The sequence below is a fragment of the Sus scrofa genome, chromosome 17 (assembly GCF_054392235.1).
Source record: "Sus scrofa isolate SSC_HxYL_T2T_F1_AM1 chromosome 17, Sscrofa_HxYL_maternal_Yorkshire_Landrace_v2.0, whole genome shotgun sequence".
Classification (NCBI taxonomy): Eukaryota; Metazoa; Chordata; class Mammalia; order Artiodactyla; family Suidae; genus Sus; species Sus scrofa.
The window spans coordinates 7,416,241-7,437,460 of record NC_139399.1 but is presented as its reverse complement, the minus strand read 5'-3'; the positions used below and the strand labels follow the sequence as shown (position 1 = coordinate 7,437,460).

The following is a 21,220-nucleotide window of genomic DNA, read 5'->3' as shown; positions in this document are numbered from 1 at the left end:
GGATCGAAACCGCATCCTCATGGATACTAGCTGGGTTCTTAACCTGCTGAGCCACAATGGGACCTCCAGGAAGCATTTCTAATTTGCAGATCCTTAACTCTGCTCCTAAGCCTCGGGAGTCCCCTGGTGTGTCGGCAGGTTAGGGATCCAGAATTGTTATTGCTGTGGCTCTGGTCATTACTGTGGTGTGGGGGCAATTCCTGCCTTGGGAACTTCCATATCCTTTAGGTTCAGCGAAAAAACAAAAACCAAAACCCTGAAACACAATGCATTATTATGTCAGTGTTACTTTTTTTAAACCAATTGAAAAAACTCAGAATATACAGTGTTTAAAAGAAAAGGAAACCTACAGAAATGAATTCTGAAAAAACACTGTGACTTAAATACTATGATGGAACAGAAGATTCCTTATTACCTTACTTCTCTGCATGAAGCCTGGCCAGCACCACCAGCTACAGTCCATTCAGTCCAGTCTGGGTATCCCCAGGGGTTCTTGTCCCTCAGATGGAACACTGTGTCCACCAGTTTGTCCTCTGTGGGCATGGAGGGCTCGAAACCACTGCTGCTGCAGTGACTCAGAGGAGGGCGGGACCGTCGGTGCCCAGGACTTGGATCCCCAGAGGGCTGATGGCCACATTAATATAGTCACTAGGATATCAAGTCATCATGATAGCCTGCACTGGAAGTTTCTCAAGAATATAACCCAGCAGTGCCAGAGTCCAGCCCCAGCAGCCAGGGAGTGACGAAGGAGAGGAGGGGCTACAAACGGCACGGAAAGAATTGGAGTCAACTCCTCAGCCACATGCTGCAGATGACCCGATTTATTCAGTGAAGAGCACCAGCTTTTATACCATTTTACAAACAAGTCTTATGTAAGATTTGATATTAACACTTGATTTAAAGCCCCTACTGTACCCTCCACCCGAGATGAAAAAAAGAGATTAGTCAGAACATGTTCCTTCAGTTTCAGATTTTTCTTTAAGATTACAAACTTAAAATTTCACATTATGTTTTTCTTAATAGGTCAATAACAGTTAGTAAGCTATTCTATTCTATATTAAGAACAAAGCTTTAATGAGTGATAGACTGTGGTACCCAACATTCTTTAGCTAAAGGCATATGTGGTTAACAGAAACACATGAGAGCCTTAGGCTCATGACATTCTTGGGGCTGCGGTTTATTTGGCACCAGCAAGCTAAGCATATAACCTATTGTCATGGCTTACGTAAGCTCTTTATATAAGCTATTTGTCTAAACCACCAATTCCATTAGGGAGGAGTATTATTCCTAAGAATTGCCAAGTGGCCCCGCAAGGGATGATAAAAATTACAGGTTATTAAATAGAAAATTTATTTTCTATTAAATAGAAAATTTATATAAATCTGTTATTTAATAGAAAATATATCTGTTGTAGGGAACGGCAATTTGTAGGCCATATACAACACTTATACCAGCCCCGAACTTCTTCCCAATGTGAAGGGACTGAAGTCATAAAAGTTTCCCTTGTATGCTTTTACAAAATAGGTGCCATAAATTATTACTCCAAAACAAAGGGTTTTTCCATTACACTGTTTAAGTGACTTCACTCTGTTTTGGTCCTGGTGTTTACGTTCCCAGGGCAAATCCCTAGCTATAAAGAAACTGTGAATCAAAGATAGAAAGAGAAGGATAAACACAAAGAAGTAAATCAACATGTTTTTAGGGGGTATCATTTTTCTCTTCCAGGAAACCGATGTTTTTCAAGGAATTGCTCTGCAATTCTTCTTCTTTCTTCAGCTTGTCTGTAGCTCTGCTAACCAGACAAGCTTCACACAGGTACTGACTCTGGCTTTGTTTTCTTTACTGGAGCATTCTTGTGGCTCCCAACACAGCAGCTCAGAAGAGATGCAAGAACCTGGAAGGAGGGGTTCTCTGTGGTCGCCCCACTCAGCCTGATCATCCCACACTCCACCTGAGGAAGCAACGTGTCCTGCTCTGATTTACTGGACTGATGAATCCTGTCAATACAAAGGATGGTTTTCCTCTTGAAAGCTCTTCTCCTTCTGAGCTTGTATGATGACATTGTCCATGCTGGTTGGACAATCCATTGGCCTTGATTTCCAACAATGTTAGGAATCTTATGCTGGGTTTTTTGATGTTGTTAGTGATGATGTGGGCCTGCACGGTGTTGCCTCAGCCCAGGACTCCCACAGCATGAGCGAGGGCACCTGGTTGCCCTCCAGCAGGGAGCTCATCAGCCTCTTTGGCCCCATGGCCCAGCATCTTTATATGCATGGCCTGGCCTGGCCCTACCCCTTGTACTCCTGCGGTGGGGTTGGGGGAGATAGGGAGATCTGCAGGTTAACCAATGGTTTCCCCTCCAACATCAGCTGCACCTCTTTGGCAGCCTGCACTGCACCTGCAACCTGCACCATCTCATCACTAATAACATCCAAAGAAAAAAAGACCTAAGAATTCAAAGACGTGAAAGAACCTGCAAAATGAAAATGTTAAGATGGGGATAAAGACATTGAAGATGCAATGAAATGGAAAGATAGCCAGGCTCATGGATGGAAAGAATGAGTAGTGCTCAAATGCCCCCTCCATACAAACAGACACATGCAATGCAGTTCCTACCAAAATTTCAATGGCATTTTTCACAGAAACTGAACCAATAAGTCTGACATTTGTATGCAACCACAAAGGACCCTGAACCGCCAAAGGGGATCCCTGAGAAACTAGGGCAGTTGCAAGAGGAAATGCACTCCCTGACTTCAAACTGTCGAACAAAGCTACAATCACCAAACAGTATAGTCATGGCACAAAAAGAGACACCTGGGCCCAAGGAATAGCAGAGGGAACCCAGGAGTAATACTGCACATCCAGGCTCAGTGCATTGATTACAAAGCTGCCAGGGACACTCACCAGAGAAAGGACACATTGGCCTGACACACAGGAAGTTCCCAGGCTATGGGCTTAATCATTTGCCTGAAACACAGGCTACTGCAAGCCCCAGTGGGACCCTAGACACAGTGTTCACCACACAAAACGTACCAAACCCCACAGCTGGCCATTTCAAGCCCTTCCTTGGCTGGGTCCTCTGAATATAGACCCCACGCCAGGCAGTCAGCAGTCAGCAATCATCCAGGCACAGGTGGTTACTCCCCACTTTTCCCTCAACTTGACCTCCCACAGCAGCACCTCTCAGCCAGTCTTAGGGCAATGGAGCTCCTCTACGTGAGGATGCAGCCCTGTGTTGTTCCAAAGCCAGATCCCCAGTGGGTCCTGAGAACAAGCTCCTGTCAGCTGTGCAGAGAGCCAGGTATCTGGGCAAAGCAGGCAGGTAATGCACTGGCAAGAGGGGCGGGTTTGTCACCCTGTGCTGGCAAACTAGGTGCACCCCACCACAGGTCAGTGGAGGCCGAGTTTGACTGGCAGTCCTGTTGAATCCACTTGGCTTTGGAAATTCGCAGGATGGAGGCCAATATCCCAGGACTTATAAAAAATAGAGAACAATTAACTAAATTAGAGAACCAGATGCAATGAAATGAATATACACACACTTTAAATCCTACACCAATACCCACACAAAACTATCCAAAAACACATTTAAAAAAGAAAACTATGAGAAAAGTTTTAGAACCAAGCCCAGAAGAAGAGCTACTTGACCATGGGCTTGGACTTTTAAGAGACAACATGAAGAGATAATACATAAAATGAGAAAAGTTAATAACATGTATGCTATAAAATTAAAACATTTCTACTTGGAGAAATACTTCCTCTGCACCACACATAAATGTGATTACAAACCCACTTTTCCACATTAAATCTTTGCTGAGTCCTTTGAAGACAGACACCTGCAGCAGTCAGCTGCACACAGGAAGCTTCTCCCCACTTATCCTCATTTTTCCTCATGTTTCCTCCCTTCTCCTCACCTTTTCCTCCTGTCATCAACTGGATCATAAGGAACCCCAGCTCCCAGAATAGAATGTCCCAGAATAGGGGTCAAATAGGAGCTTTAGCTGGAGCATACGCCACAGCCACAAAAAAAGCTAGATTCGAGCCACAGACACTAGATATTACAGCACAGCTCATGGCAATGCCAGATCCTTGACCCAAAGAGTGATACCAGGGATGAAACCAGCATCCTCATTTATACTAGTCCTTTTCATTGCTGCTGAGCCACAATGGCAACAATTTTTTTTTCCATTGTTGGCCATCCCAGGGAAGATGAAGTTCCTGGGCCAGGGATCAGATTGGAGCCACAGTTTTGAACTTTACCACAGCTGCGGCAATGCCAGATCTTTAACCCACTGTGCCAGGCCAGGGATCAAACCTGCAGCCCACTGTTCCCAAGACACCCCAGATCCCATTGTATCATAGCAGGAATTCCAGATCTTACTATTTTCATTGTTTTTGAATTCCTAGGTATTTTGTTCTTTGGACATTATTGTCCATGAGATGGTTTTCCTAATATCTTGCTCTGATGGTTTATTATTAGTTTATAGGAACACAACTGATTTTTGTCTATTAACTATGTATCCTGCCAGCTCCATGAATTGATTTATTCCTAAGAATTTTGTGGTTGTTTGTTGTGTGGAAAACTGGAATTGGAAATTTCACTGTTTCTACCACATCCAAGCATCCATGATACCCAAGGCATCATGGTTCCTCATACAGTCTCCCCACAGTGCCCCTTAAAAACCCATGTAGTCCTACTAGGGCAAGTCGCATCATCACTTTGGGTGAGCAGGATCTGGGGAGGACTTGGCCTCTTTAACCAAGTTTGATGTCCCTTCATCCTTTCTATCCTTTTAGGGGCATGGTTGTTTTCAAAGGTCATTTATTTTCCAGTCATACCAAGCATCTAGAAAACATTCAGCAGCTGGACTCAAATACTCACATCTGACACTTCACACCAAATACTCCAGTGTGTTTTCCCCACAACATGCACATTCTGGCAGGAGTTTGTGTTCCTAACACTACTACTTGTTTTAAGGGTTTGTCAGGAACTGCTTGACAGGGCTGTGGTTTTACCTTACTTACAAGCTAACAACTTAGCCTACCAGAGTCTCATGGATGCTGGCAATGGACATGAGACTCTTGGGTCAGAGATGAAGGACTTGGTTACTCACAGCATTTGCAGTGGCCAGAGCATCAGCACTGGCACCAGTTCATGAAGTCCCACTTGCTACAAGGTGATGCCCAGTGGGCCAGGTAACTCTGCTCTAGGCAGGGGTTTGCATTACAGGAGAAAATCCTAGAGCGTAAGTGACCCAAATCTTCTATGGGGGTGATAAGACTACTGACCTTTGTCCTGGAGAGAGGGAAAGAGATGGTGTTTGTATTATATCAAAGACAGAGCAACTCAGCCCTCTGCTCTAGTGGATGCCACTCTTTCTATCTTCCAAGGCTGCTAGCTATACAAACATCCCTGACAAGACACCTTGAATTTGTCTGGATTTACAAAGATAATTTTGAATGAAACTCTATCATCATTTGGTTTCTCTTTCCCTTGTTGAAAGTGTGCAGATGTGCTCCTTTCTCTAAGGCTGACTCATTGTATTCATACAAAAGGGATTCTTTTGGTTTTATTCATTAAGTTGAAATTTTCTTATTAAATCATAGGATAAAATTCTTATGGGTTGGATCTGAAAATAGTTTTTCCAGAAAAAGTGTCAAGATTGGCATGGAACCAGAAGAGGACCCTGGATAGCCACAGCAGTCTTTAAAAAAAAATAGAATAAAGCTGGAGATATCATGCTCCCTGACTTCAGACTAACACAAAGTTTCAGTAATTAAAACAATATAGTATCATATAAAAACAGACACATAGACAAATGGAACAGTATAGATACCCCAGAAACAAACCCATGAAACTATAGTCATTTTTTTTCTATGACAAAGGATGCAAAATAGACAATGGGGAAAAGACCAACTCCTCTAACAAGTGATACTGGGGAAATTGGACAGCTAATAAAAAGCAGAATAAAATTAGAACATTTCCTCATGCTACATACAAAAATCAACTCAAAATAGTTTAAAGACCTAAATGTAAGATCAGTAACCATAAAACTCTTGAGAAGAATGCATAGGAGGTGCACATTTTGATATGTCTTAGCCATAATTTTTTGGATATGACTCCTCAGGCCAGGGAAATAAAAACAAAAAAAATGGACATAATTAAATTGAAAAGCTTTTGCACAGTGAAGGAAATCATCAACATCAAAAGAAAACCAACTGAATGGGGAGAAGTTGTTTACAAATCATATGTCTGATGAGAGATTAAAATTCAAAATGCACAAATTTCATATAACTCAATATCAAAAAGCAAACAAATAATAACCCCTTAATAAATGGGATAAGAGAGAGGACAAGATGGCAGAGGAGTAGGGGGACACGCTCGCCCTCTCCCACAAACACAACAAAAAAAGCACATCTACAGAATAAATGACTCGCACAGAACAGCAACCAATCACTGGCAGAGGAACCTAAACTCCAATAACGGCAAGAAGTTCGTGACATTACTGGGCAGAACGGGAGAAAGAAGGAGAGTAAGAAGGTGAATCCGAGCAGGACGGGTGCTCCCGAAAGGGAACTGTGGAGGAGAAAGGGATCCCGCACACTGGAAAGTCACCTACACGGGGGAAAGATCAAACGAACCAGAGGAATCTCCAGATGCAGAGAAGAGTGTAGCAGTAAGTTGGAGTACTGAAAAGCCGATCAAGAACTGAACGGACCATCTGAACTACGGGCACAGTCACCAAAAATTGAGACGCTTGGGTGGGGGCTGGGCACCGAGACCTCGCCTCTGAAGGTTAGTCCCCGAGAAAGGGCCGGAGGACGCCTGGGTCGGGGCTGGGCACCAAGACCTCGCCTCTGAAGGTTAGTCCCTGAGAGGGGGCCAGGGGACGCCTAGGTGGGGGCTGGGCACCGAGACCTCGGCTCCAGAGGTTAGTCCCTGGGAAAGGGACGGGGGATGCCTGGATGGGGGCTGGGCACTGAGACCTCCGCTCCAGAGGTTAGTCCCCAAGAACGGGCTGGGGGGGCGGGGCAGAGCAGAAACTGTTTGGGAGGTCTAGAAACCATTTGACGGGGCAGAGACTGCCTGGGAGACTAGAAAACAAAGCTGTCACAGAGGAAGGGAACAATACTCTAGGGGCGGGGAAGTGGAAAGCCTCATCAGAGGGAACCTGGGAGAAGAGCCTGGTCTGCGCCCATGCTGGGGAGGGGAGAGAAGAAGGGGTGGGTCCCCATAGAATACCCCCCAAGCCACAGCAAGCTTACAGGCCCACCAGCTAGCTGAAAGCTGTGCTTCCCAGTGCATCCCCTCCCCCCACCCCTGCCACCCCCTAGGCTCTTGCTGAACCTGGGGCTGCCTGCCATCCAGGAGGGCTGGCCTCAACAATTGCCTGACGCCTACCACCGCAGGGGCTGTCCCTGCACAGGCCTGCTTGCCCTTTGGAGGGGCTACACCTCCGCAGAGCAGCACCAAACACCACCAGCCCCCGAGAAAAGGCCTGCAGCCCAGAAAAGCTAGAACAAGCCTAGCCAGGCCGTGAATACATCTGCCTAATTCTTGGACAGTTTTTCTGAGTCCGGCTGCCCCAGGGAGGAGCCTCTTGGATTTCCAGTGGCCCTGCTATCCGCCCAAGCCCCCAGGGGGTGCCAAGCTCTAGAGGATCAGCTGCATAGGACTGCCAGCTCCAGACAGGAACCCCTACAGCCCAGAAAAGCTGCAACAAGCCTGGCTGAGTTGGGAAAAGGTCTCAGACGGTCTTTCTGAGCCAGGCTGCCCTGGGGAGGAGCCTCTTGGGTTTCCAGCGGCCCTGCTACCTCCCCACTCCTGCAGAATAGCTGCTCAGCACCACCAGCCCCCTGGAGGAGCCCCTGCATCCCAGAAAAGCTACAACAAGCTTGGCCAGACTCTGAAAAGATCTGCCTACATTCTCAGGCCATCCTTCTGAGTTGGGCTGACCTAGGGAAGAGCCTCTTAGGTTCTCAGTGACCCAGATAGCTGCTCCAGCCCCCAGGGGGTGATGCACTCCTGAGGAACAGCTGCCCAACACCACCAACCCCCTGCAAGAACCCCACAGCCTAAAAACACCAGAGCAAGCTCTGCATGACCAAGTGAAATCTGCTACCATCGTGGGGTGGACCTCCCAGTCCTGTCTGCCCTCAGGAAGTCCTCCTTTGCTTCAAAGAAACCCTGTTAGACCCATCAACACTCCAGAAAAGCCACACTGCCTCAAAAAAGATTGACCAACAACGCCAGCTCTCAGGAAATATTCCACGGCAGTGACAAGGCAAACACTGCCCGATAACAGAGAGTGCAACTCCCTCGGGAGAAAGAAAACAACAAGCAAGATGAGGAAGCTGAGAAACCACCCCCAGTCAAACCAACAGGAGAACTCACCTAAAACAGTCAACAATGAAACAGATCTCTGCAGTCAGACAGACCTGGAGTTCAAAAGAGAAAGAGTGAAAATACTGAAGGAATTAAGAGAAGATATGAACAGTAATGCAGATACCCTCAGAATGGAACTAGAAAATATAAGGAGGAGCCAAGAAAAACTAGAACATTCATTTGCAGAGATGCAAACTGAACTAAGAACAGTAAAAACCAGAATGAATAATGCAGAAGAACGAATCAGTGATATGGAAGATAGAATAATGGAAATCACCCAATCCGGTCAGCAGACAGAAAACCGAATCAAAAAACTGGAAAGCAATATAAGAGACCTATGGGATAATACAAAGTGAGCCAATCTATGCATAATAGGAATTCCAGAAGGAGTAGAAAAAGAAAAGGGGATGGAAAATATATTTGAAGAAGTTATCGCTGGAAACTTCCCAAATCTAAAGGATACTGGGTTCAAGATACAGGAAGCACAGAGGGCCCCAAACAAACTGAACCCAAACAGACCCACACCAAGACACATCATAATAAAACTGGCAAAAGTTAGTGATAAAGAGAGGATCCTAAAGGCAGCAAGAGAAAAGCAGAATGTTACCTACAAGGGAACCCCCATAAGATTATCAGCTGATTTCTCTACAGAAACACTACAGGCCAGGAAGGAATGGCAAGAGATATGTAAAGTGCTGAAAGGAAAAAATATGCAACCTATAATACTCTATCCAGCAAGAATATCATTTAAAATAGAAGGGGGAAATAAAATTTTTTTCCAACGAAGAAAAACTTAAAGAATACAGCAACACAAAACCCAGGTTAAAGGAAATATTGAAAGGGCTTCTCTAAACCAAAAAGAAAGGAAGGAAAGGGAAGAAAAAAGAAAAGAAAAAAAAAAAGAAGAAGAAGAGGAAGAACTAGGACTGAGGAAACCGCAATCAGAGAGCAGTCACTCAAATAAGCCAGCATACAGATTTAATCATGAACATGCTTCAAACAAAATAAAATTAAAAAGAAAAAAATAAAAAAGAGTCATCAAAACCATAAAATGTGGGCAAGGGATGTTAGGAAATAAATAACCCTTTTGGTTTGTTTGTTTGTATGTTTCTCTTCTTAATTTTAATATAGTAATGAAGTATTTGAACTTACAGGGCCATAAGGCTAAAACACACAATTATGGGAAGGGGTTAGCATACTTAAAAAACAGGGCAACCACAAACCAAAACCAAATATTGCATTCGCAAAAAATGAAAAAAAAAATACACTCAAGCAGATAATAGCAGGAGACCATCCAATCAAAAAAAAAAAAAAAAGAAAGGAAGAATGGAGAACCATAGAATCAACTGGAACACGAGGTTCAAATGGCAATAAATAATCATCTATCAATTATCACCTTCAATGTCAATGGACTGAATGCCCCAATCAAAAGACACAGAGTGGCTGAGTGGATAAAAAGGCAAAAACCTTCAATATGCTGCCTACAAGAAACTCACCTTAGGACAAAAGATACATATAGATTGAAAGTGAAAGGGTGGGGAAAAATAATTCACGCCAATAGACATGACAGAAAAGCAGGAGTCGCAATGCTCATATCAGACAAAATACACTTTAAACCAAAAGACATAAAGAAAGACAAAGAAGGACACTACCTAATGATTAAGGGATCCATCCAAGGAGAGCATGTTACTATCGTCAACATATATGCCCCAAATATAGGAGCACCCATATACATTCAACAAATATTTACAGATGTAAAGGGAGATATTGATGAGAATACAATCATAGTAGGAGACCTTAATACCCCCCTCACATCAATGCACAGATCCTCTAGACAGAACACCAATAAAGCAACAGAGATCCTAAAGGAAACAATAGAAAAATTAGACTTAATTGATATCTTCAGGACACTACATCCAAAAAAAGCAGAATACACCTTCTTCTCAAATGCTCATGGAACATTCTCAAGAATCGACCACATATTGGGACACAAAGCGAATCTCAATACATTTAGGAGCATAGAAATTATCTCAAGTATCTTCTCTGACCACAATGCCATGAAATTAGAAATCAACCATGGGAAAAGCAAAGAGAAAAAACCTACTCCATGGAGACTAAACAACATGCTACTAAAAAACCAATGGGTCAATGAGGAAATCAAGAAGGAAATTAAAAACTACCTTGAAACAAATGATAATGAAGACACAACCTCTCAAAATCTATGGGATGCTGCGAAAGCAGTGCTCAGAGGGAAATTTATAGCAATCCAGGCCTTTCTCCAAAAAGAAGAAAGATCCCAAATGGACAACTTAACCCTCCACCTAAACGAATTAGAAAAAGAAGAACAAAAAAGTCCTAAAGTCAGCAGAAGGAAGGAAATTATAAAGATCAAAGAAGAAATCAAGAAAATAGAGATTCAAAAAACAGTAGAGAAAATTAATAAAACCAAGAGCTGGTTCTTTGAAAAGGTGAACAAAATGGACAAACCCCTGGCCAGACTCACTAAAAAGAGGAGAGAAAGAACCCAAATCATCAAAATTAGAAATGAAAAAGGAGAAATCACAAGTGATACAGCAGAAGTACAAAAAACCATAAGAGAATACTATGAACAACTATACGGCAACAAGTTTGACAATCTGGAAGAAATGGACAATTTTCTAGAATCTTACAGCATGCCAAAACTGAATCAAGTAGAAACAGACCAACTGAACAGACCGATCACTAGAAATGAATTGAAGAGGCCATAAAATCATTTCCTACAAATAAAAGTCCAGGACCAGATGGCTTCACAGGTGAATTCTATCAAACATATAAAGAGGAATTGGTGCCCATCCTCCTTAAACTCTTTCAAAAGGTTGAAGAAGAAGGCATACTCCCAAAGACATTCTACGAGGCCACCATCACCCTCATTCCAAAACCAGGCAGAGATACCACCAAAAAAGAAAACTATCACCCAATATCATTGATGAATATAGATGCAAAAATTCTCAACAAAATCTTAGCCAACTGAATCCAACAACATAGCAAAAAAATTATACAACATGACCAGGTTGGGTTCATCCCAGGTTCACAAGGATGGTTCAACATACACAAAGCAATCAGCATCATACACCACATTAACAAAAAAAGTCAAAAATCATATGATCATCTCAATAGATGCAGAAAAATCCTTTGACAAATTCCAACATCCATTCATGATCAAGACCCTCGCCAAGGTGGGTATAGAGGGAACATTCCTGAATATAATCAAAGCCATTTATGATAAACCCACAGCAAATATAATCCTCAATGGGGAAAAACCGAAAGCCTTCTCACTCAAGTCTGGAACAAGACAGGGATGCCCACTCTCACCACTGCTCTTCAACATAGTTTTGGAAGTCCTGGCCACAACAATTAGACAAACCAAAGAAATAAAAGGCATCCATATAGGAAGAGAAGAGATAAAACTGTCACAGTATGCAGATGACATGATACTATACATAGAAAACCCTAAGGACTCAACCTAAAAACTACTTGAACTGATTAATAAATTCAGAAAATTAGCAGGATATAAGATTAACATTCAGAAGTCAGTTGCATTTCTGTATACCAGCAATGAAATATTAGAAAAGGAATACAAAAATACAATACCTTTTAAAATTGCACCTCACAAAATCAAATACCTCAGAATACACCTGACCATAGAGGTCTTTACCTATATGCTGAGAACTATAAAACTTTAATCAAAGAAATCAAAGAAGATGCAAAGAAATGGAAAGATATTCCATGTTCCTGGATTGGGAAAATCAATATTGTAAAAATGGCCATACTACCCAAAGCAATCTACAGATTCAATGCAATCCCTATCAAATTACCCATGACATTTTTCACAGAACTAGAACAAACAATCCAAACATTTACATGGAACCACAAAAGACCCAGAATCGCCAAAGCAATCCTGAGAAACAAAAACCAAGCAGGAGGCATAACTCTCCCAGACTTCAAGAAATACTACAAAGCCACAGTCATCAAAACAGTGTGGTACTGGTACCAAAACAGACAGCCACACCAATGGAACAGAATAGAGAACCCGGAAATAAACCCTGACACCTATGGTCAATTAATCTTTGACAAGGGAGGCAAGAACATAAAACGGGAAGAAGAAAGTCTATTCAGCAAGCATTGCTGGGAAACCTGGACAGCTGCATGCAAAAGCAATGAAACTAGAACACACCCTCACCCCATGCACAAAAATAAACTCCAAATGGCTGAAAGACTTAAATATACGACAGGACACCATCAAACTCCTAGAAGAGAACATAGGCAAAACACTCTCGGACATCAACATCATGAATATTTTCTCAGGTCAGTCTCCCAAAGCAATCGAAATTAGAGCAAAAGTAAACCCATGGGACCTCATCAAACTGAAAAGCTTTTGCACAGCAAAGGAAACCAAAAAGAAAACAAAAAGACAACTTTCAGAAAGGGAGAAAACTGTGTCAAATGATGCAACCGACAAGGGCTTAATCTCTAGAATATATAAACAACTTATACAACCCAACAGCAAAAAAGCCAATCAAACAGTGGAAAAATGGGCAAAAGACCTGAATAGACATTTCTCCAAAGAAGATATACAGATGGCCGGCAAACACATGAGAAAATGCTCAACATCGCTGATCATAAGAGAAATGCAAATCAAAACTACCATGAGATACCACCTCCCACCAGTCAGAATGGTCATCATTAATAAATCCACAAATAACAAGTGCTGGAGGGGCTGTGGAGAAAAGGGAACCCTCCTGCACTGCTGGTGGGAATGTCAACTGGTACAGCCACTATGGAGAACAGTTTGGAGATACCTTAGAAATCTATACATAGAACTTCCATATGACCCCGCAATCCCACTCTTGGGCATCTATCCGGACAAAGCTCTACTTAAAAGAGACACATGCACCTGCGTGTTCATTGCAGCACTATTCACAATAGCCAGGACATGGAAACAACCCAAATGTCCATCGACAGATGATTGGATTCGGAAGAGGTGGTATATATACACAATGGAACACTACTCAGCCATAAAAAAGGATGACATAATGCCATTTGCAGCAACATGGATGGAACTAGAGAATCTCATACTGAGTGAAATGAGCCAGAAAGACAAAGACAAATACCATATGATATCACTTATAACTGGAATCTAATATCCAGCACAAATGAACATCTCCTCAGAAAAGGATATCATGGACTTGGAGAAGAGACTTGTGGCTGCCTGATGGGAGGGGGTGGGAGTGGGAGGGATCGGGAGCTTGGGGTTATCAGACACAACTTAGAATAGATTTACAAGGAGATCCTGCTGAATAGCATTGAGAACTTTGTCTAGATACTCATGTTGCAACAGAAAAAAGGGTGGGGGAAAAAATGTAATTGTAATGTATGCATGTAAGGATAACCTGACCCCCTTGCTGTACAGTGGGAAAATAAAAAAAATATTATAAAAAAAATCCTATACCCTAAAAAAAAAAAGAAGAAATAGATCAATTGAACAGACTGATTCCTAGAAACAAAATTAAATATGTAATAAAAACACTCCCTAAAAACCAGTCCAGGACCAGATGGCTTCACAGGCAAACTCTACCAAACATAAAAAGAACATTACCCATCTTTCTTAAACTTTTCAAAAGGCTGAAGAAGAAGGAACACTCTCAAAGATATTCTATGATGCCACCATCACCCTAATACTAAAAGCAGACAGAGATACTATAAAAAAATTAGAGGCTGATATTCTTGATGGATATAGAAGCAAAAATTCTCAACAAAATTTTAACCGACCGAATCCAACAACATATAAAAAAGATCATACACCATGGTCAAGTGGGATTCATCCCAAGTACACAAGGGTGGATTGATATACATAAATCAATCAATGTCATATGCCACATTAAGAAAACTAAAAAACCACATGACCATCTCAGTAGATGCAGAAAAAGCATTTGACAAAATCCAACAACACTCCTGACGACTCTTACCAAAGTGGTTATAGAGGGAACAAATCTTAATATAATAAAAGTCATTTATGACAAACCGTCAGCCAATTTATCATAATGAAGAAAAGCCAATAGCTTTTCTTCCTATTAAAATCTGGAGCAAGGAGTTCCCGTCGAGGCTCAGTGATTAACGAATCCGACTAGAAAACATGAGGTTGCGGGTTCAATCCCTGGCCTTGCTCAGTGGGTTAAGGATCTAGCATTGCCATGAGCTGTGGTGTAGGTCGCAGATGCGGCTCTGATCTGGCATTGCTGTTGCTCTGGGGTAGGGCAGCAGCTACAGCTCCGATTAGAGCCCTAACCTGGGAACCTCCATATGCAGAAGGAGAAGCCCTAGAAAAGGCAAAAAGACAAATTAAAAAAAATCTGGAGCAAAACAAGGATGCCCACTCTCACCACTTAACATAGAACTGGAAATCCTAGCCATAGAAATCAGACAAAAATAAATAAATAAAAGGTATCCAAATTAGAATAGACAAGGGAAAACTGTCCCTGCATACAGATGACATGATACTATATATAGAGTACCCTAAGGACTCCACACAGAAAGTAGTCAATCTGAGAAAAAAATTCAGCAAAATAGCAGGATACAAGATTAACATTCAGAAATCAGTTGCATTTCTGTATACCAACAATGAAATGTTAGAAAAGGAATATAAAAATAACTTTTAAAATCACACCCCCAAAATTAAATACCTAGGAATAAAACTGATCAACGAGGTGAAAGATTTATATCCTGAGAACTATAAAACATTAATGGAGGAAATTAGAAAGGATTCACAGAAATTAAAAAGACAACTTACAGAATGGGAGAAAATAGTTTCAAATGATGCAACTGACAAGGGCTTACACTCTAAAATATAAAACCAACTTAATACAACTCAACTGCAAAAGAGCCAACAACCCAATGGAAAAATGGGCAAAAGAACTGAATAGACTGTTCTCCAAGGAAGATATACTGATGACCAACAAGCACAGGAAAAAATGCTCAACATCCCTGATTATTAGAGAAATGCAAATCAAAACTACCATGAGATACCACCTCCCACCAGTCAGAATGGCCATCATTAATAAATCCACAAATAACAAGTGCTGGAGGGGGTGTGGAGAAAAGGGAAGCCTCCTGCACTGTTGGTGGGACTGTAAGCTGGTATAGCTGCTATGGAGAACAGTATGGAGGTACCTTAGAAATCTATACATAGAACTACCATATGACCCAGAAACCCCACTCTTGGATGTATATCTGGACAAAACTCTCCTTAAAAGAGACACATGCACCTGCATGTTCATTGCAGCACTATTCACAATAGCCAAGATATGGAAACAACCCAAATGTCCATCAACAGATGATTGGATTAGGAGATGTGGTATATATACACAATGGAATACTACTCAGCCATAAAAATGAACAAAATAATGCCATTTGCAGCAACATGGATGGAACTAGAGACTCTCATCCTGAGTGAAATAAGTCAGAAAGAAAAAGACAAATACCATATGATATTGCTTATATCTGGAATCTAATATATAGCAGAAATGAACCTTTCCACAGAAAAGAAAATCATGGACTTGGAGAATAGACTTGTGGTAGTCAAGGGGGAGGGGAAGGGGGAGGTAGTGGGATGGATTGGGAGCTTGGGGTTAACAGATGCAAACTATTGCTTTTGGAGTGGATTAGCAATGAGATCCTGCTGTGTAGTACTGAGAACTATGTCTAGTCACTTATGATAGAGCAAGAGAATGGGAGAAAAAAGAATGTATACATGTATTTGTAACTGGGTCACCATGCTATACAGTAGATGAAAATTGTATTGTGGAAATAACAATTTAAAAAATTTTTAAATTAGAAAAAAAAAGATATTCTATACTCCTGGGTTGGAAAAGTCCATATCAAAAAAAAATGGCCATATGACCCAAAGCAATCTACAGATTCAGTGCAATCCCTATCAAATTACCATGACATTTTTTACAAAACTACAACAAACAATCCAAACATTTATATGGAACCATCAAAGACCCAGAATTGCCAAAGTAATCCTGAGGAACAAAAACCAAGCAGAAGGCAGCACTCTCCCAGACTTCAGGCAATATTACTAAGGCTACACTAATGAAGACAGTGTGGTACTGTTACCAAAACAGACATACAGACCAATGGAAGAGAATAGAGGACCCAGAAATTAACCCACACAACAAGAGTCAATTCATCTTCAACAAAAGAGGGAAGAATATAAAATGTGCAAAAGAAAGTCTCTTCAGAGGGTGGTGCTGGTAAAACTGGACAGGTGCATGTAAATCAATGAAACTAGAACATATCCTCACACCATGCACAAAAATAAACTCAAAATGGCTTAAAGACTTAAATGTAAGACAAGACACCACAAAATTCCTAGAAGAGAACACTGGCATACTGTTCTCTCACATCAACTGCACAAATGTTTTCTCAGATCAATCTCCCAAAGCAACAGAAATAAAAACAAAAATAAACATATAGAATCTAAACAAATTACAACATTTTTACACAGCAGAAGAAACCATAAAATAACCCAAAAGGCAACCTGTGGAATGGGAGAAAATATATGCAAACTAGACAACTGACAAGAGCTTAATCTCCAAAATATACAAACAACTCATACAACTCAACAACAGAAAAACAAACAGCCCAATCAAAAAATGGGCAGAAGACCTAAATAGACATTTTCTAAAGAAGACATACAATGGCCAGTAAGCACATGAAGAAATGCTCAACATCACTAATTATTAGAGAAATGCAAATCAAAACTACCATGAGATACCACCTCATACCAGTCAGAATGGCCATCATTAAGAAGTACACAAATGACAAATGCTGGAGAGGATGTGGAGAAAAGCGAACCCACCTGCACTGTTGGTGGGAATGTAAATTGGTACAACCACTATGGAAAACAGTATGGAGGTTCCTCAGGAAACTGAATGTAGAACTACCATACAACACAGCAATCCCACTCCTGGGCATATATCTGGACGAAACTATGATTCAAAAAGATACATGCACCACTATGTTCATAACAGCACTATTCACAATAGCCAAGACATGGAAACAACCTAAATGTCCATTGACAGATGAAAGGGTTAAGAAGGAGTGGTACATATATGCAAAGGAATACTATTCAGCCATAAAACAGAACAAAATAATGCTATTCGCAGCAACGTGGATGCAACTAAGAGAGTCTCATACTAACTGAAGTCAGAAATAGAAAGACAAATGCCATTATCACTTATACGTGGAATCTACAATATTGCACAACTGAACCTATCTACAGAGCAGAAACAGATTCACAGATATAGAGAACAGACTTGTGGTTGCCGAGAGGGAGCAAGGTGGGTGGGGGATGAAATGGGACTTTGAGTTTAGTAGACACAATTTTATTTAATTTTATTGGTTTTTAGGGCCATACCTGCGGCACATGGAGCTTCCCAGGCTAGGGGTCTAATCAAAGCTACAGCTGCCAGCCTATACCAGAGCCACAGCAATGCCATATCTGAGTCGCGTCTGCAACCCACAACACAGCTCATGGCAGTGCTGTATCCTTAACCCACTGAGCAAGGCCAGGGATCAAAGCCTCAACCTCATGGTTCCTGGTCATATTTGCTTCCACTGCGCCATGACAGGGACTCCAGTAGATGCAGACTATACATTTAGGATGAATAACCAAAGAAGTCCTACTGTATAGGACAGGGAATTATGTCTAGTCTCTTGCGATAGACCATAGTGGAAGCTAACATAGGAAAGGGAATGTATACATATGTATGATTGTGTCACTTTGCTGGGCTGCAGAAATTGGCAAAACATTGTAAATCAACAATACTTTAATAAAAATATGTAAAATAAAATTTTTTTTAAAAAAAAAGAATGCTCTGGGTGACAAATAATTGACTGCTTGAGTGACTCTACCTTTACATCCCTGTCCTTCATTTTCTGCTCTTATATTTCAAATTCACCAATAAAGAATGAATCTTCAGGTGTTCGTGCTGCGGCTTAGTGGTAACAAACCTGACTAGTATCCATGAGGACACGGATTTGATCCCTGATCCTGCTCTGTGGGTTAAGGATCTGGCATTGCCATGAGCTGCAGTGTAGGTCACAGACACAGCTTGGATCTGGAGATGCTGTAGCTCTGATTTAACCTCTACACTGGGAACTTCCATATGCGATGGGTACGGTCCTTAAAAAAAAATGAACCTTCAAAACCCCTTGGACATCCCCTTTTAACCTCAATAAAGGCAGAACCCCCCACACTGACTCTTTCTACTGCGACCTTGCTGTGCCTCTAGGACCTTTGAGTAATATACCTTGTATTTTCAAAGTTCTCTCTAGTTTTTGCTGAGGTGCATCCTGTAATCATAATTAAACCCACACCTTGGCTCTGGTCTGAGAAATATTTGTGAGAGCTGCCACAAGTAGTACAGGTACAGCACAGGTGTGTGTGCCCCCAGGCATACCTAGCAAATAGCATCACTCTTAACAGGCTGAAAAATGATCCAAAATGTTAGTTTAGCATCTGAAGTAGATCAATATAATGCACTATATTAATGGAATAAAGTATCAATAACACATGATCATTTATATATATATATATATACATATATATGTGTGTATATATGTATATGTATATAATGCACTTAACAAACTCTAATTCCCTTTTGTGATAAAAATACCAAAGAATAGAAGGATCTTCCTCAACTTGTTAAGGGGCACCTATGAAAAGCCCACAGTGAATATCACATAAAAAGGACAAAGCCTGAATTCTTTCCCTCAAGATCAGGCGTATTACTGGCTCTGTTACTGGCTCCAAATTCAAAGTCCCAGGGGAGATGAGTCAGCCAAGAGTGGGTTACATGCCTGCTCCCTACTGGACAGGGGAGGACAGAGAAACCATCTGAACATGGGCATTACTGGGAGCTGGGGCCTGGGCTCCCACCACGACCTTCCCCTCCAAGAGGTGGAGGTAATTCTCCACAAGCAAATTCAGTTGCTCTCAGGAAGGGGCCCAGATCCAAGTGGGAAAAAAAAAAAATCAGCTAAGTATTGCTTTCAGCAAATGTTCTGGTCTTCTCACTCCAAGTGGAATATTCGCTGCCATTTCACACTATTTCAATATATCTTTTTTTTTTTTTTTTTTTTTTTGTCTTTTTGCTAATTTCTTTGGGCCGCTCCCGCGGCATATGGAGGTTCCCAGGCTAGGGGTTGAATCGGAGCTGTAGCCACTGGCCTACGCCAGAGCCACAGCAACGTGGGATCCGAGCCGAGTCTGCAACCTACACCACAGCTCACGGCAACGCCAGATCGTTAACCCACTGAGCAAGGGCAGGGACCGAACCCGCAACCTCATGGTTCCTAGTCGGATTCGTTAACCACTGCGCCACGACGGGAACTCCTCAATATATCTTTAATAATTAAAAATATTTTTGAGGAGTTCCCTTTGTGGCTCTGCAGGTTGAGAACCCAACTAATAGCCATCATAAGGATGCAGGTTCCATCCCTGGCCTTGCTCAGTGGATTAAGGATCCTGCATTGCTGTGAGCTGCAGTGTAGGTCACAGACATGGCTCAAACTGGTGTTGCTGTGGCTGTGGTGTAGCCCGGCAGCTGCAGCTCCAATTCGACCCTTAGCCTAGCCTGGGAACTTTCAAATGCCTCAGGTGTGACCATAAAAAGGAGCAAAAAAACCCGTCTTTGATATCTTAATTATAAACATTCATGTTTTTAAAGAATTGATGGCCAGTGGATTTTGAAATAAGTGTTGTTACCTGTTCTTGCCTCTAGACCATTTCTTTCCAGATTCCAATCACAGCGGCTCTACCCCTTTCCTGGGACATGTGAGAGGAAAGCCAACTGTGTGTGTGTGTGTGTGTGTGTGTGTGTGTGTGTGTGTGTGTGTGTGTGTGTGTGTGTGTGGTTTTTTACCTTCATTTTCTGGAGCACTGCCACATCTAGTTAGAACTCCTAGACAAACCCCAACTGGTTCCCCTCTTTACCTCCTGATGCTCAGCCTGGACCTAGTCTGAATCTCTGAACATCTACTTGGATGTGGCTTTACAATGCCAGGGTATAACCTGGAATGGCTCAGCCTCAGCCAAGCTGCAGCCCTCCCAATTCTCTCCTTTCTTCTTCCCCCTCTAGCCTAGGTGAACTTCTCCTTCCCAAGATGCTCTGGAGAAAGCCAAGGTGTTGTCTTCAAACAACTGTTAATGGGACATCTTGAGAGGGCATCAGAGAAGTCATCCTGCAAGGCTATGCATTTTTTATTGTTGTTTGTTTTTTAGGGCCACACACATGGCATATGAGGTTCTCAGCCTAGGGGTTGAATTGGAGGTGTAGCTGCCAGCTTGCACCACAGGCCACAGCCATGCCAGTTCCTAACTGCTTCTTCGATCTATCCACAGCTCACAGCAATGCCAGATCCTAAGCCCACCGAGCGAGGCCAGGAATCAAAACTCTGTCCTCATGGATAATAGTCAGATTCATGTCTATTGAGCCACAATCAGAACACCTATGAATTTATGTTAATGATATTTCCATAACACATTTATTTTTTGGACTCTGAAAATTTTCTGCAGGACCAGTTTATAAGTTATATAAGGAAAGACATTCCACTACATGATAACTGCACCTTGAATATTACCAAATTGTTCTTTTGAAAATATAAAGTTGATTAGGTCCTCTGTTAGAAATTATTCCAACGGTTTCCTAGAACTTTTTTGGTTTAGCACATCAGGCAGTCCATGTCTTGAGATCTGTCCCTCTGTCTAGCTTCCTGGCTGGCCATCACCCC

The 21,220-nt window shown here is 41.9% G+C and overlaps 1 long non-coding RNA gene across 1 annotated transcript in view; it reads right to left on the bottom strand.

The window, feature by feature from the left end:
• Positions 1–803: 803 nt before the first annotated feature.
• LOC146395124 (uncharacterized) overlaps positions 804–21,220 on the bottom strand; it is a 57,520-nt gene continuing 37,103 nt past the window's right edge. Inside the window, exon 2 of the long non-coding RNA XR_014831902.1 lies at positions 804–2,303. This is a non-coding gene — a long non-coding RNA (uncharacterized LOC146395124). The remainder of the gene's footprint in view (positions 2,304–21,220) is intronic.